Below are 16,863 nucleotides of genomic sequence, written 5' to 3' on the forward strand. Positions count from 1 at the left end.
CATTCTTTTTTGGAAGTTGCTTCTAATTTCCTATGTTGTCGGGTTAGCGCTCTTTCGTTCATTTTCCTTGGGATCCATTATGGGATTAATCCCTGTAGAGCTTCGTCTTGGGATGCAATCTTGGTTAAGCTCCAAAGCAGGTTTGCAGTGTGGAAAGGAAAGTGTATCTTAATTGTTGGTGGTATTGTTGGGTGTAAATATGAAAGTAGAAAAAAGTTTAGAGGGGTGACTAGACCTTTGTAAAAAATTGAACCATTTTTTCAAAAACTGATTATCATATATTTTTCAAAAGTGTGCGTAGAAGGTTTGTATCAAAAATATGAAAATTATACTTGTTGAAACTTGATCACGTTAGTGCTTAATCAATCTACAAAAATCAATTTATGGTATTATGATGATACACAAAGGTATTTAATTATTCAATTGTATATTCCATGAGATGTGTTTATACAACGATTCAATATCAATGAATTCTAACATCAATTGCTTCTTTGAATTTTAATCACCAATTCAGCTCGATTAGACACCAATTCAAACAAAACCTAAACTTACATAATAAATGCCAATTGAGTAAATGATAAACTATGATAGAATTGAAACACCTAAGCATGAAAATCCTACAAAAGTTAAATTCAAGAGTAAAGGAGATAGATGAACCGAGATTATAGTGTTTCGGCGTTCGTCTTCGCTTTGCCTATGTGCATTCTTCAATGTTTTTCCATTGAAATTTGTATTTTTTTCTTTTTATTTGACAAATATTTACAAGAGTTCATACAATCACCAATCCACAATAATGTTGAGAAAAATAATCTCATATCTGAATCTTGACTTGCATACAGTGTAATACCAAACTCTTCTGCATAATCTTTACTCGATTAACGCTTCTTTAATCTTCCAATGTCATAATTCTGCTTCAAGCCTTCGTGTGTAGCAATCAACCCCTTGATCATATCAATTCCTTGAGCGATGAATTGTCTAAAGATTTGAGGAGAACTTTGCATTGTCTATAACCTTCTATACAGCCACTACCAAGGCAATCTAGAGAGAAGAACCTCCTTCTTTTCACTGGAATTTGTCAGCACCAATGACAACAACCTCGGTCATGCAAGCTACCTAAAAATATTTACCCAATCTTCAAGAACAATTAGTTTTAAGACAACGTCTCCTTCAATCAAATTACAAATCTCTCATGATAAAGATTTGAAATAAAAAAGAAGTTGAAGTCAAAAGAAAATCGATTGCATGAGTTTTTGAACTTACAAAAGTGAGAGGGAGTTGGTTTCACCAAAAATCATAATGTCGGTTATGAGATTCACACATGAAAAATGATGAAAAAATAAATTTATATGTGCTTGAGATTAAGCACAAAAATAGATGGAAAAAGTTAGTTAGATTCGAGTCAAGTGCATTTCATGATTTTAGTCAAGTGAGCAAGTAGTGTGAAATAATGTCTCATAAAGAAATCTTGTGATTTAATTGTGATTCGAGTCACACAGGTTCATGATTTGAATCATGTGTTAAGCCTGATTCGAATCAGACATGGCAGTCGAAAATAGGAAGTTTATGATTCGAGTCATGAACAAATTGTGATTCGAATCAGGTGTAACCTGTGATTTGAATCACAGACATCCAAAATTTATTGTTTTGCCTCTATTTTAATTAATTCAAATCATGAATTGTGAGTGATTTGAAAAACACACACACACACATAAGAAATCTCAATTTTTAAAATTTTTAAAATAGTTTGAGATTTCACTTCCCACATGACTTGAATTGATATCACATATGATTCTTGTTTCACTAACTTAGGAAATTGACTTAAATCATCATGTTCAAAACTCAAATGTAATGCATGCTAAAAACAAATCGTTTCAAAACTTGATTTAGAGAGGATGTGAAATTATGAAGGAGACTCAATAATTAAAGGTAAATGAGAATGAAAGCGATAAGATAAGCAACAAAATCACTGTATTGGAGATACTCCCCCTGAATGTATTAGGGACATGCAACTAAACATGTCACTTTAATTAATTGTGTGTTATCCTATATGCGCCTCTATTTATCTTTTTTTTACATGGCATCTAAGATTGTGTCACATGCAATCACTAATATTCAGAGATCCTTTTGTGGATTGGTGAAGAAAATTGAAGGAAAATCAATTAGGTTGTGTGGGACACGGTTTATAAGCCGAAATCTAAAGGTGGGTTATGAGTTATGGAAGTTAAGTCATTCAATAGAGCCCTCTTGAGTAGATGGGGTTGGCGTATTTTATCAGAGGAGTATTCAGAATGGAGATCTTTAAATATATTCAAATACGAAGATCCTAAGATTATGATCTTGGACTCTTCTTGAAAGGCGAATGACTCGAAATCTTCTTTATGGTGGAGAGACTTACGCCTCGCTCTTGGTTCTTGTGAAGATGACAGCAGTCAGTTTAGAAATTCTATTGTGTGTAAGTTGGGTGACAAATCGTTTATGGATTTTTGACGTCATATGTGGTTGGGCCCTGCTCCATTGTATATGCAATTTCCTATTCTTTTTGGTTGTGTGCAGGCCAATCGTTGTATAGTTAGCGATACAGGTGCTTGATCAAATGGTGTGTGGCTTTGGAATCTTAACTTGGATAAAGCTTTGTTGCCTACTGCAAAATTGCTTGTTTCATATCAATCTCATGGCAAATGTGGTTGACTTGTGTATTTCGTGGCGAAATGCCAGTAAATATCATGTCAAGTTAGCTTCGGTGAGGATTTCTTCGTTGTCTTCTACTGTTTCCCGGTCGTTAACTCACATCGAGCCTTTTTGCATGTTGTTGTGGAAGTCCCTTGTTCCAAGCAATAGCAAAGTTTTTCTTGGAAACTTTTGCTTAACCGATTGGAAACACGTGATCAATTAGGAAAGAGGGGGATCTTAAGTGGCCATCATAATCATGTTTGCCCAATGTGTTTAGGCTCGGAGGAAAATCTCCTCCACTTATTTTTCTTGTATCCAATAGCTTCAAAGGTTTGACTTCTCTTATTTAGGTGGATTGATCTTTATCCTTTTTCTTATGATGTTTTAGTGGGTGATAATTTGACTGAGTATCTTTCATTGCTTAGACCAAAAGTTGGTAGTTCTTTTATCTCCTTTTTTGGCATACGGTTGGTTTGTCTCTTTAGATTGTTAGAATTGATATTCTTGTCAAGAATGGTTTCAAAGGGGTTTCATAGATAACTATCTTTGGTTTTTACGGGAAAAAAAAAACTATCTTGGAAATGGAGATGTAGTTGGCAGAATTTTCTAGTGGATCTTATTGCTTGTATTCTTGCAATTTCTTTTATAATTTCTTCTGTTTTTCCATCCTTTGTATACGAGTTGAATACCCCTTATACTCTTTTATATCAAATATTTTGTTTATAGAAAAAGGTACAAATCAATAAAATTATATCTATTATACTAAAATTAATAAACACGTCGAAGTTACAATTTTAATAATCTAGTAACAATCAATATGCTGAACTGTTTCCGATATATATATTTTTGATACAACGTGGATAAAAAATTCTGATAGGGTGGCAACACGTTTCCAATCATGACTCTTTACTTTCTTTTTATTAACCCTTCATTCCCCTTTTAATGACCCTTCTAGTCATTCTGTTTAATATCCTAATTAATTAATTGCGCATTGTTACTATTTTTTTAAATTAGTTTTATTTTCCATAATTTCTTATCAATACTAATATCTAAAATTTAATTCATATTAATTATTATCTCATTTTACATATTATTAAGATTATTTGTAATGGAAAGTTTGAGTTAGAATGATGATACTTTGCTTGGGACTCTCTTTTTTTGGCAAAATTCCTTTCTTCTTCTAGATGAAACAAATTTTAACCTAAGATGGCTAAGAAGGATACTATTCCAATATCTTCCATTTAATATACTTTTCAGCTATGATTTAGTTAAATATTTAATTATAATTTTTATATGCATATTTTCAATTAATGACCTATCGCCATATCTGATACAATCTGATACACTCTATCATGTACGTGCTTCATTGATAAAGAGCTGCAAAGGGTGACAATCGTTAAGAAGAAACATGACAAATTTATACAACCATCTCAGAATAAAATCATCTCACATGGACTTTGACTTTCTCAAACTTTACTAACACTTAATGGATATTTAAATTAACCATGATCTGACAAAATCACTGTTGCCCTGATTATTGAAGCTTGAAATTGTAGTTTTTATTGAATTTATAGTGGCATGTCTCACTTTAGACCAAGTGAGCCAATTCAGATAAACTTCTCAATTTTCATAAAAAGATCTCTAGTTAGCTTTTCTGAAAACATACCTATGAGCTTACTTTAAGAAGCCCTTAAAAGCTAGCAGCTAATCTAAAATATATCATAATGTACCAAGGGCAGAGGACATTTGTTACATGGACGCGGATCCGTACCAAAAAAAAAACAGGCAGGACTGCAAAATTTTCAGATCGCGCATACATAAATTTTTAAAATAGCATTCACGTATATTACGGACAAACAACCTATAGTAGTATTGTCATTGTGAAGTGCACAATCTTCACAATGACATGTTTAAAACTCAATCAAATTAAGATGCAGATATGTAAATTCAATTAATGATTGAAAGATGTAACTGAAGCTGAACTAAATTAATAATATGTTTTAAACAATTTCTCTCGAAAAGGATGTTACCAAGAATAAAATAATTCAATACCAAAATTTGATCGGAAGTGATGAGAAGAAGGCCAATGCCATCAGCTTTTGTACTCTGCCCGAAACCTTGTACAAAAAGCGGCAACTTCATCTTTACAACAAAAGATACGATAATCTGGTCGCGTTTACTTCCCAATTCTTCAGCAGAAGTGGCTATAGCTAGCAATCAATTGGGAATTTCCCCTTCCTCCAATTGCTCAGGCTGCCTTATCACAGGGAGCTTGTTAATGGCGTCAAACACATCTATTTCGTTTTCATCTTTCTTTGCAAATTCACAACCAAAATCTGGGAAGACTGTGGGATTGAATTGATACATAAGATCATAGGAATTATCATCATACATAAGATCTTGTTCAAAGTCAAACATCCCAGATTCAGACAATTGTTGTAAATCCGTGTCTATGAAAGATAGGGCGAAAGATTTCTCTCAACGTCTCCTTCAAACACTGGTATATCTAATGAATCATTTGGTGCTTTTTCGGAAAGAATATTTTCAGTAAGCACTTGATGTGATGGGCTTGATTCTGAATGCTTTATAAGATCAAAAACCTTAGGATCATCAAAGCTGTTGTCATCTTCAATCTCCTCTTCCCTGAATGATACACCTTCTGGTATTAGGTTAACTTCACTATCTTTCTGCGGTGATTTAGGCATACTAGGAATGACATTCTTAATAACTTCGAAATTGATAGTGTGAGACGGCAAGAAAACAAAAACAACGGGATACTCCAAAATGACTACATTTTTCAATTGTTGTCTGATTGGTGCTTTCAAATCCAATTCTTTGAAGGGTGACTTGGGACCCTATATTAACATAAACAAGATGAAATTTATAAGTAAAATAAAGTCAACTTTGATGTAGGCAATCAATTACTAAGGGTATATGTTTGGATGGAAAGTTTGGAGGACTAAATCTATATTGAACGAATAACATGGTTGAGATGATCATATAAGTTTCCTTTCCCCTGAAAAATCCTCTATCCAAACATACCCTAAAACTCTACTAGCTTTTATACTGCATTTCTACCACATAAAAAGTATAGAAAAACACCTTTGGATATTTACGAATGAAGAGCTTGAGATGATCCTGGTCATCACAAAATTCCTTTAGTTGATGATTCCAAGGACCTGGTTTGAGGTGCTTCTCTAGAATGGTGCAAAAGCTTGTATCTTCATGAACTCTGGAAGAAATGAGTGTAGCATTCTTTCAAAATTGTATTCTCTAAATTCTTAAGCATGTAACAAGATAAGGCGCATCATATAAATGGCTTACCCGTGGTCGTGTAAGACAATATTTGTCGAGTGAAAACGCCATTCTATTGTCCAATGTATAGACTTTTTCCTGAAAGTAAAGCATAAACATATTTGTACTTTATTTGAAACAAAAGCTTTCACCTCAATAATCTAAATATGGAACAGTCCAACAATCTAGTGATGTCAACTGCAGATCGCAAAAAATAGCGGTATGTTCAAATTTCTCTAATGTATGTACCACCCTCCTAAAACAACAAATGTTTGTCATGAAAGATGATAATACCTATCGTCAAATCGAGATTGATTATTCTCTCTTTTTGACATTCCATTAGGCAGAACCAATAGTTTTGTGCTCCGGCTTCTAGCAGCATATTGCAGGCTTTTGAGGGGATGAGGCGACTTAAGATATGTAGACATGCCTAACTTTGTTCTTGTTCTCGAAGCAACTTCAGCCACTCTCTTCACTTCCTCCAGCAAATTATAATCTACATGGAGGAAAGGACAATAACAAGAAGCATGGAAAATTAAGTAAAATTCAAATGTGCTAAATAAAATAATCCAAAAAAGAACATTGAATTTAAGACAAGAAGTACTAATGTAAAATATCCAAAGGAACCCAAAATGAATGGTCCTTTCCCTATCTCCAAGGATAACACAAACAAGAAGAATAAGTTCATTCACTCCAACTAAAAAAAAAGCCTATAAAGCACTGATACATACTACAAGGTTACCACACACCGACACTAATATGTAGACAGCAGTAACAATTTTTAAAAAATGAGTTATTAAAGGAAAAAACATGTGTCAATTTTGTGTCAAACATTTCACATTCCTTCAATCCGAAGTGTCTTTGTTACATAAATGTTCTCAAGATCAAAGGCATAACATAACACAGTTTAAAGAGTAAGTACCAGATAACAAGATATTGTCATCAAACTGTGTAATAGGAACAAACTGAGTCTGGTTCCTCTTGCCGTTACACCCAGTCCGAACTTTGTGAGCTTTTACACAAGGAAGACTGCACGATTGTATCGAGCAACCTGGACACTTGTACTTTGAGGGGTTAGATTTGCATTCTTCACATTGGATTAGCACTTTGGGAATAGTTCTATTCGAAACATTCTCTATTTGTTCTTCTCTTTGGGACAAAGAAGCAGACATGTTTATGCTTACAAGCAAAAAGAAAACCCTCTTTCGAAGCGGTTTGTTGTGAATGAATTCGAATTCAATTCGTTTCACGCAACAAGGATCATCACACTGCAGAAGCAACCAACACATTATTACATCACAAATTTTCAAAGTGAAACAAACCAATGGTTGATTCCAAATTAAAAGAGTGAAACGTGAAATTGTAAACCTAATTACCCATTATTGAAACACTGAAAAAGCATCTATATCGTAATTTAATTAAAAGAGAGTTGCAATATCAGAGTTTTTTAAACAGTAGACCTAGTTCGTAGTTAATCGCGGCGGCGGCGCTGCCGCTGCAGAGATGACAGATGCGGCGCTTGCGGCTGCCTCGTGCATTTCACGAGAACAACACGGCGCGACTCGCTGAAATCGCGGAGTTTCGCGCTCGCTACAATGAAGATTGCAAAGAACTAAGATCATTTAAAATAAAATGGAAAGAGGAAAAGATGAAATTTCTTCACACAGTTTCTGGTGGGCGCCGTCTAATTTCGGCGGCGTTTCCGGCGAGGTTTTGGTTTTTGCAGAAAGTTGAGTTGGGTGCTTCAGCAAGTTGTTCTGATACAACAAGGGCAAGGCGGTAGTGATTATGGGGCTCGGGAAGTGGGTTGGGCTTGGGCCATCACTTAAATGTTTGTTTTGGAGAAATTGTTCCGCCCCTTTCCAATTAAATTTGGGAAATTTCGTTTCCATCCCAAAACATAATTTTAACTTTAGTTATTTTCGAATATGCATATTTGGAAGTACATTAAGGGCCTGTTTGATTCCTTTTTAAAAACAGTTTTTTAGTTTTTGAAAATTTAAAAATTAAAAACTCATTTGATAAATAATTTTTAAAAAAGTGGTTTTGAAAACTGTTTTTGTTTTTTAGTTTTAAAAACTAAAAAACCAAAACTACTAAAAATTGTTTTACTTTTGAATTTTTAAAACACAAAAACTGAAAACACATGAAAAATTTATAAATTTTTATTATTAATAGTAATTACGTTGATTTCTTAAATATGAATTTGTAATAGAAAATATGTTTTTGTTATAAGATAATTATTTGCATCGGAAAAACTCAACAGATAAAAAATATTACGTTTGCACAAGAGAATACATTTTAATTGGTCGGATATTTTCATGTTTATAACATGTACATTATATATTTATCTACTTTTTATTTTTTAATAAAATTTAGTTATCATTCTTTTATGTATTCATTATGTGATTGTTTATATTTTTACATGAACATTCCGTAAAATTACATTAAAAAATATTTAACTTATAGAAAACAAATGAAAATTTGTAAAATTGTAAGATAATAATTTGTAAATTTTATCTCTTTTAAGAAAATGATATGATTGGAAAAAAATTAATTAAATAGTATTTTACAATAAATTAAAATAAATTATAAAGAGATTTTTGGAGATGTACTAACCTAGTAAAAACAATTTACACGATCATTCAATAAAAATATATCATTTTGCTATATCATATAAATAATTTTAAAAAAAAATAATATGATTTAGTGGGATATAATCGTTATTGATCGAAAGTGTAAAATTAATTTACACTATCAATATCATCCATTTTCTCAATTGTAAAATAATTGTTTAAAATTTTAAATTAAAAAAATAAATTAGTTTAATTAATTACTGAAATAATTTTATACTTTTTTAATAACTCTTTAATATATATAATATTTTATCATTTACTTATAATCACACTATTTCTAAAAGTAAAAATCAAACAATATTTAAATTAGTTTTTAAAAACAAATCAACCAAACAAGTTTTTTCTTTTATTAACTCAAAAATAGTTTTACAAAACAAAGCTTTCAAATAAATTTTTATTTTGTTTTCATCCTAAAAACAATTCTTAAAACTAATTTATAAAACAGTTTTTAAAAACAAAAAGTTGAAATTGAATCAAATGTTTTAAAATCTAAAAAACTGAAACTATCAAAATATGTTTTGATTTTCAATTTTCACTTTTACTTTTTAATTTTCAATTGAGGTAAGCTGGAAAAAAAATACGGTTTCATTAATCGGATTATAGTAATTATTTGCAAGATTTTTTAATTGTAATATTTCACTCTCAATCTATTGTTAATCCTCATATATTGTTAATGAAAATTAAAATTCTCAGTCTCAATTATTCTCTCTTTAATTAATCCTCATGAATAGTATATTTTTATACATTAAATGAATTATGTATATATATTCAAACCAACACTAAAATATAATTTTTATACATTAAGTGAATTGTATATTTTATCATTAATTATTAAAAATATTTTAATAAACTTAAATGTATATTAGCTGAATTTTAATATTTTCAAAGAATATATCACAATTATTTTTATTTAGTAAAATAGATTTTTAAAATATAGATTATCAAACAAGCTATATTGTCCTATTTTAAAAAAAAACAGTTTTTACAAATTATACTATCAAACATATTTTTTCACTTTTTAATTTTTAAAACAGTTTTCAAAAATTGAATAACCAAATGAATTCTTTTTATTTTATTTTCTCAAAAACAAATTTACAAAATAGATTTGTAAAATAGATTTTAAAAACTAAAATTGAGAAGAGATCCAAACAGACCCTTAGTATCTATATTTTGCTAAATGTAATGAAATGATTCATTAATTCCAAACAAGCATTTGTGTTTAAACTCCAAGAAAAGATAAAATTCATTCAAAAGTTATTACAGAATCTTTTATATATTCATGTTTATAACATGTACATTATATATTTATCTACTTTTTATTTTTTCATGTTTATAACATGTACATTATATATTTATCTACTTTTTATTTTTTAATAAAATTTAATTATCATTCTTTTATATATTCATTATGTGATTGTTTATGTTTTTTACATGAACATTCCGTGAAATTACATTCAAAAATATTTAACTTATAGAAAATAAATAAAAATTTGTAAAATTGTAACATAATAATTTGTAAATTTTATCTTTTTTAAGAAAATTAAATTAACAAAAATACAGTAAAATGATATGATTGGAATAAAATTAACTTGTAAATAGTATTTTACAACAAATTAAAATAAATTATAAAGAGATTAATGGAGATGTACTAACCTAGTAAAAAACAATTACACGATCATTCAATAAAAATATATCATTTTGTTATATCATATAGATAATTTTAAAAAAATTAATATGATTTAGCGGGATATAACCGTTAATGATCGAAAGTGTAAAAATTAATTTACATTATCAATGTATCTTCCATTTTCTCAATTGTAAAATAATAGTTTAAAATTTTAAATTAAAAAAATAAATTAGGTTAATTAATTAGTGAAATAATTTTATATTTTTTTAATAACTATTTAATATAGATAATATTTTATCATTTAGAAAAGTAAAAATCAAACAATATTTGAATTAGTTTTTAAAAACAAATCAACCAAACAAGTTTTTTCTTTTATCATCTTAAAAATAGTTTTACAAAACAAAACTTCCAAATAAATTTTTATTTTGTTTTCATCCTAAAAACAATTCTTAAAACTAATTTATAAAACAGTTTTTAAAAACAAAAAATTGAAATTGAATCAAACAAGCCCTAAATCTTCTCATCTTTTGTATATCAAATAATCATCCTTTTTTTTGTTAAAAATGGATTCGAAGATGCATCTGCAAATATTTCTGGAGTAATTTAAAAACGCATCTATGAGAAATGTCTATTTCGGATATGCAGCTCCAAAAACTTGCATGCATCTTGGACTAAAACATTGTCCTTGTTGGTGCAAAGGTAGAATATATGATGAATGGAAATATTCTTATTCAGAGAATGACGGCTACAAAAAGGATTAAAAGTTACAATGATTGACACCCTATTTATAAGCTAAAAACTAGGGTTACTACAATAGGATAAAATACTAAAATACCCTCTAACAAACTTAAATATGAATTAAATCTAATATTTAAATTTAATATCTAACAAACTTAAATATGAATTAAATCTAATAATTAAATCTAATACCATCCCTTAATTCATATTCCATCAAAACTTGTAACACCAATTCCATCCCTTAATCTGAGAAATTGATCAGTCTTGATAGCTTTCGTCAGAACATCTGCCAACTGCTTCTGAGTGCTGCAGTGTACAACTTCTAACACTCCCCTCTGAACTTGATGTCTCAGAAAATGATACTTGGTCTCAATGTGCTTGCTTCTCCCATGCAACACTGGGTTTCTGGCAAGATTGATTGCAGACTTGTTGTCAATCATCAGCTTCAGAGGTTTGTTTACTTTAATCTTCAGATCCTGCAATAGATTCAGAATCCACACAGCTTGGCATGCAGTAACAGCACCTGCAATGTATTCAGCTTCACAGGTTGACAACGCCACAACAGGTTGCTTCTTGGAACACCAAGAAATGGGACCTCCCAGAAATTTGAAAAAATACCCAGACGTACTTCTTCTGTCAACTCTGTCTCCACACCAATCAGAGTCTGAATAACTCAGAAGTTCTGACTCATCCTTTCTTCCAGATGGAAACAATACTCCATACTTCAGAGTTCCCTTGATATACCTCAGAATCCTGACTGCAGCTTGGTAATGGGACCACTTAGGTTTACTCATGAACCTACTAACCATCCCAACTGAATAGCAAATATCAGGTCTGGTATTGCACAAATACCTCAGAGAACCAACCAACTGTTTGAAGGTTGTAGCGTCCACATCCTTTCCATCAGAGTCAGAATCCAGTTTCTGATTTGTATCAGAAGGTGTGACAGCAATCTTACAATTCTTCAGATCAAATCTCTTCAGAAGTTCTAATTCATACTTGAGCTGATGCAAAATAATACCTTTCTCAGAGTATCTGAATTCCATCCCTAGAAAGTATGTCATTTTGCCTAGATCAGTCATTTCGAATTCATTCATCAGAACTTTCTTGAACTTGGCTATCTCATGTTCAGAACTTCCAGTTAGCAGTATATCATCAACATATAAACATACCAGAGTCATATTTCCTTCAGAAGTATGCTGAACATAGACACCGTACTCCATCTCACATTTCTGAAAACCTTGCTTCTTGAAAACCGAATCAATCTTCTGATTCCAAGCTCTGGGCGCTTGTTTCAATCCATATAGAGCTTTGTATAATCTGTACACCATCCCTTCCTGATTCTTTTTCACAAATCCAGGAGGTTGTGATACGTAAACTTCTTCTTCTAATGGACCGTTCAGAAATGCAGATTTTACATCTAAATGCATCAGAGGCCAATTCCTGTTAGCAGCTATTGCAATCACCATTCTGATTGTTTCATGTCTTGCTACAGGTGCAAACACTTCAGAGTAATCCAACCCAGGTTTCTGTAGAAATCCTCTGGCTACCAACCTTGCTTTATGTTTGCCAATTGAACCATCTGGCTTTAACTTCTGCTTGAAAACCCATCTGACGCTGATGGCTTTCTTGTCTTTTGGAAGTTCTGTCAGCTTCCAAGTCTTGTTTCTCTCTATAGCATCAAGTTCTTCTTTCATGGCCTTCAGCCAGAGCTTCTGCTTAAGAGCCTCTTCTGTACTTATGGGTTCAGAGTCTACTAACATGGCACACTGAATAACTTCTCCTTCAGAGTCTACTTCAGTGTCTTGCAGCATATCAAATTCTGCATATCTTCTGGGGATGTTTCTGATTCTTTGTGGTCTCTGAACTTGTTCAGAGTCTTGAGCTTCAGATGGTTGACTTCCTCCAGAGCTTTGACCATCTTCAGGGTCTGGCATATTTCCAGAGTCTAAATTGCCACCAGAATCTGGATTACCATCAGAGTCTGGGTCATCAGAGTCTGGATCATCAGAGTCACCTTCATCTTCTGAGTCTTCTCCAGAGTCAGAATCACTATCAGAATCAGAATCAACGTCACAATTTACTCCAACTTCAGAAGTTCTTAACTCTGACCTTTCTTCAGAAGTTCTAACATCAGAATCAGATTGAGACTTATCCCAATTCCAAACTTCTGATTCCTTCACAATCACATCTCTGCTGAATTCAATTTTATTGGTTTCTGGACAATAGAGCTTGTATGCACCTGTACTGTGGTACCCTATCAGAATCATCACTTTGCTTCTATCATCCAGCTTCTGTCTTCTGGCTTCTGGAACATGTTTATAGCAAACAGAACCAAACACCTTCAGATGGCTAACACTTTGCTTATCTCCAGTCCACTTCTGTATTGGAACTATTTCCTTCAACTTCTTCGTAGGACATCGGTTGAGTACATACGTTGCAGTGGCAACAGCTTCTCCCCAGAGCTTCTGAGGAAGCTTCTTCTCCTTTAGCATGCTTCTCACCATATCAAGCAAAGTGCGGTTTCTTCTTTCAGCAAGACCATTGTGTTGAGGGGTATAAGGAGCAGTAACCTCATGCTCAATTCCATTCTCCTCACAGAACTTCTGGAACTCTTTGGAGTTATACTCACATCCACCGTCAGTTCTAAGAATCTTCAACTTCTGACCACTCTGATTCTCAACCTTCATTCTGAACTTCTTGAATTCATCAAACACCTCGTGTTTAAACTTAATAAGGGATACCCATGTCATTCTTGTGAATTCATCAACAAATAACACAAAGTATTTATTCCCTCCAATCGATGCTACTGGAAATGGACCACACACATCAGAATGTACAACTCCCAAGGCATGTTTTGCTCTTGGAGCAGTTTCTGACGCAAATGGCAATCGTGGTTGTTTTCCTTCCATGCAAACTTTGCATGACTTTTCAGGCTTCTTAATTGCAGGAATTCCATGTACCAACTTCTTTGAATTCAGATTTTTCAAGCTTCTGAAATTCAAATGACCAAATCTTCTGTGCCACAGCTCACTCTCCTTCTCAGCACTTGTTGCACTAAGACATTCTGAGTCTGCAGTTCTGACATTCACCTTGAATGTTCTATTCCTTCCCTGTTCTGACTCCATAATCAACTTCTGATTGCAGTCATACAACTTCAGAAGATTGTCTTTCATGGTAACTGAAAAACCTTTCTCAATTAATTGTCCCACACTCATCAGATTGCTTCTGATGCCAGGTACATACCACACGTTCTGAATCAATGCTGTTTTCCCATTGTTCAGAGTCACTCTGACATTTCCCATACCTTCTGCATTAAGATATTTGTCATCAGCACATCTGATCTTTGTCCTCTTTTCAGAGTCAAAGTCAACCAGCCATTTCTTGTTTCCAGTAAGATGATTTGAACAGCCAGTGTCCATATACCACCAGTCTATCAGATCCATATCACCAGATTCAGAGGCCATCAATAGCACAGATTCGTCATCAGAACTTCTGGCTATATTTGCTTCTTCTGATTTTCTCTCCTTATTTGACCAACAGTCTCTAGCAAAGTGACCAAACTTCTTACAGCAGTAACATTGGATTTTCTTCTTATCATACTTCTCTTTTCCCTTCTGAACATTCTTTTTACTATCAGAGGTTGAGCTTTCTGACTTCTGACCACCATCAGATCTTCTCCTGGCTTCTGACTGCTTCTGATACCTCCTATCAGAAGTTGCTTTCAGAGCCTGCCGTTCTACTTCCCTTTCAGAAGTTCTCTCAGTCAAACGCAACTCTTGCGCTTCTAGACTGCTCTGCAGCTCTTCAATTCTCAAGGTGCTCAGATCTTTGGAATGCTCTATTGCTACCACAATGTAATCAAATTGAGAGGTAAGGGATCTCAATACCTTCTCCATGATTGTTTCTTCAGAAAGAGTTTCTCCACACGCTTTCATCTCATTAGTGATCAGAATCACTCTGGAGATGTATTCAGAAACTTTCTCATTATTCTTCATGTTGAGATTCTCATATTGCTTTCTCAAGGACTGAAGCTTCACCTTCTTCACTGATGCGTCACCACCATAACATCTAACCAGTGTGTCCCACGCAGCCTTCGCTGTCGTTGAATCTGCAATCTTCTCAAACACATTAACATCAACACATTGATGAATGAAGAACAATGCTTTCTGATCCTTCTTCCTTACTTCCTTCTGCGCGTTTTTCTGTTCATCCGTTGCATCTGCTGCTACCGGAACATAACCATCAGTGACAAGATCTAGAACATCTTGAGCACCGAACAGTACACGCATTTGGATCATCCAACGATTCCAGTTTTTGCCGTCAAATACTGGAAGTTTGGTGTTCATGTTGCCGTTTCCGTTCATCTTTCTACCTTGCACAGTACACTCAGATTTCTCACACAGTGTTTCCCAACCCACAGAATTAAAATTCTGATCAGATTTTGTTCAAGATTCAACACGAATCTAAGAATCAAAATCAAACACACAAGATCTCACGTTCACTCGTGTTTCCCGTGTTTCCCAATGAATCTGAACCGGAGCTCTAGATACCAATTGTTGGTGCAAAGGTAGAATATATGATGAATGGAAATATTCTTATTCAGAGAATGACGGCTACAAAAAGGATTAAAAGTTACAATGATTGACACCCTATTTATAAGCTAAAAACTAGGGTTACTACAATAGGATAAAATACTAAAATACCCTCTAACAAACTTAAATATGAATTAAATCTAATATTTAAATCTAATATCTAACAAACTTAAATATGAATTAAATCTAATAATTAAATCTAATAGTCCCGAGTTTGTATTTTTTTAAAATCAAAATCATTTTAATTCGACTAACAGTGCCATAATTTGATTCAAACATTAATAAACACAAACATCACACAAAAAGATAATGCATTAATAAAAAAAATCTCATAATATTACAATCATTGTTCTCGAGGTATGGAAAATAATACTAAAAAATATCACAAAATACAAATAAAAGTATAACATATTGTGTATGCTTAATCCCAACCCATTGGCTCATCCTCTGACGTCGATAACCCAAGACGTTTTGTGCCTCAGTAAGAATGAATGTGCTGGGACAACCGCATCATTGTCACCTCTCTCAAACAGCCTAGACTATACGCCCTCATACATAATCCGCATAATATTTTGACAGATCGACAACACATTAATGGCATGGTCATCCCTGACCTGCTCATTCTCTAAGATCTTCTTATGTGCAGACCTAGGTGGACGTCAAAGAGCATCTAGTGTCATGAAAAGTTATGACATGTAACACCCTAAAACTCCGACTCAATTTAAAGAATAAAATTATCACTTTAGGACGTTACTCGATCATAACATGCATATTATTCAATTAACTTGAAAACTCGTGGTGGAATTCAAAATGAATAACAGAAACTTCAATTGTCTCTTCAAATGAAGTACTAAACAGAATTAACAAAATTCAAACATTAACGTAAAATAATTTAAACGCCTTATTCCCAGATGTTACATATTAGAGCATTAAACCGACTAAATAGCGACAAACGATCAAAAAAGCGAAGAATGCTCTAAGGCCATCTTCCATCTCACATCAACACTTACTCCTACTGAGTATATGTACAACAATGTATAGAGCAACACAAACCAAACAAGAAAGAGGTGAGAATATGCTCAAATATATTAATGGTATAAAAGAATACAAGGGTATCTTAAAATCACACAATCGGCAGCACACATTTAATTTACACAACAACACAACAATTCAATTCACAAAGCCTTTATGTATGCAATGTGACTCACAACACGATTATATGCATGTGGTACCAATTTGGATATTAGAGATTTATTATTAATCTCTTACACTCGACAACGGTTCCTCATTCAAACTGGGTCCC

The 16,863-nt window shown here is 32.8% G+C and overlaps 1 pseudogene; it reads right to left on the reverse strand.

Moving 5' to 3' along the window:
- Window positions 1–4,596: 4,596 nt before the first annotated feature.
- Window positions 4,597–7,780, reverse strand: LOC127092369 (uncharacterized; annotated as a pseudogene).
- Between the last annotated feature and the right edge of the window lie 9,083 nt (window positions 7,781–16,863).

This window comes from Lathyrus oleraceus, chromosome 6, assembly GCF_024323335.1.
Source record: "Lathyrus oleraceus cultivar Zhongwan6 chromosome 6, CAAS_Psat_ZW6_1.0, whole genome shotgun sequence".
Classification (NCBI taxonomy): domain Eukaryota; kingdom Viridiplantae; phylum Streptophyta; class Magnoliopsida; order Fabales; family Fabaceae; genus Lathyrus; species Lathyrus oleraceus.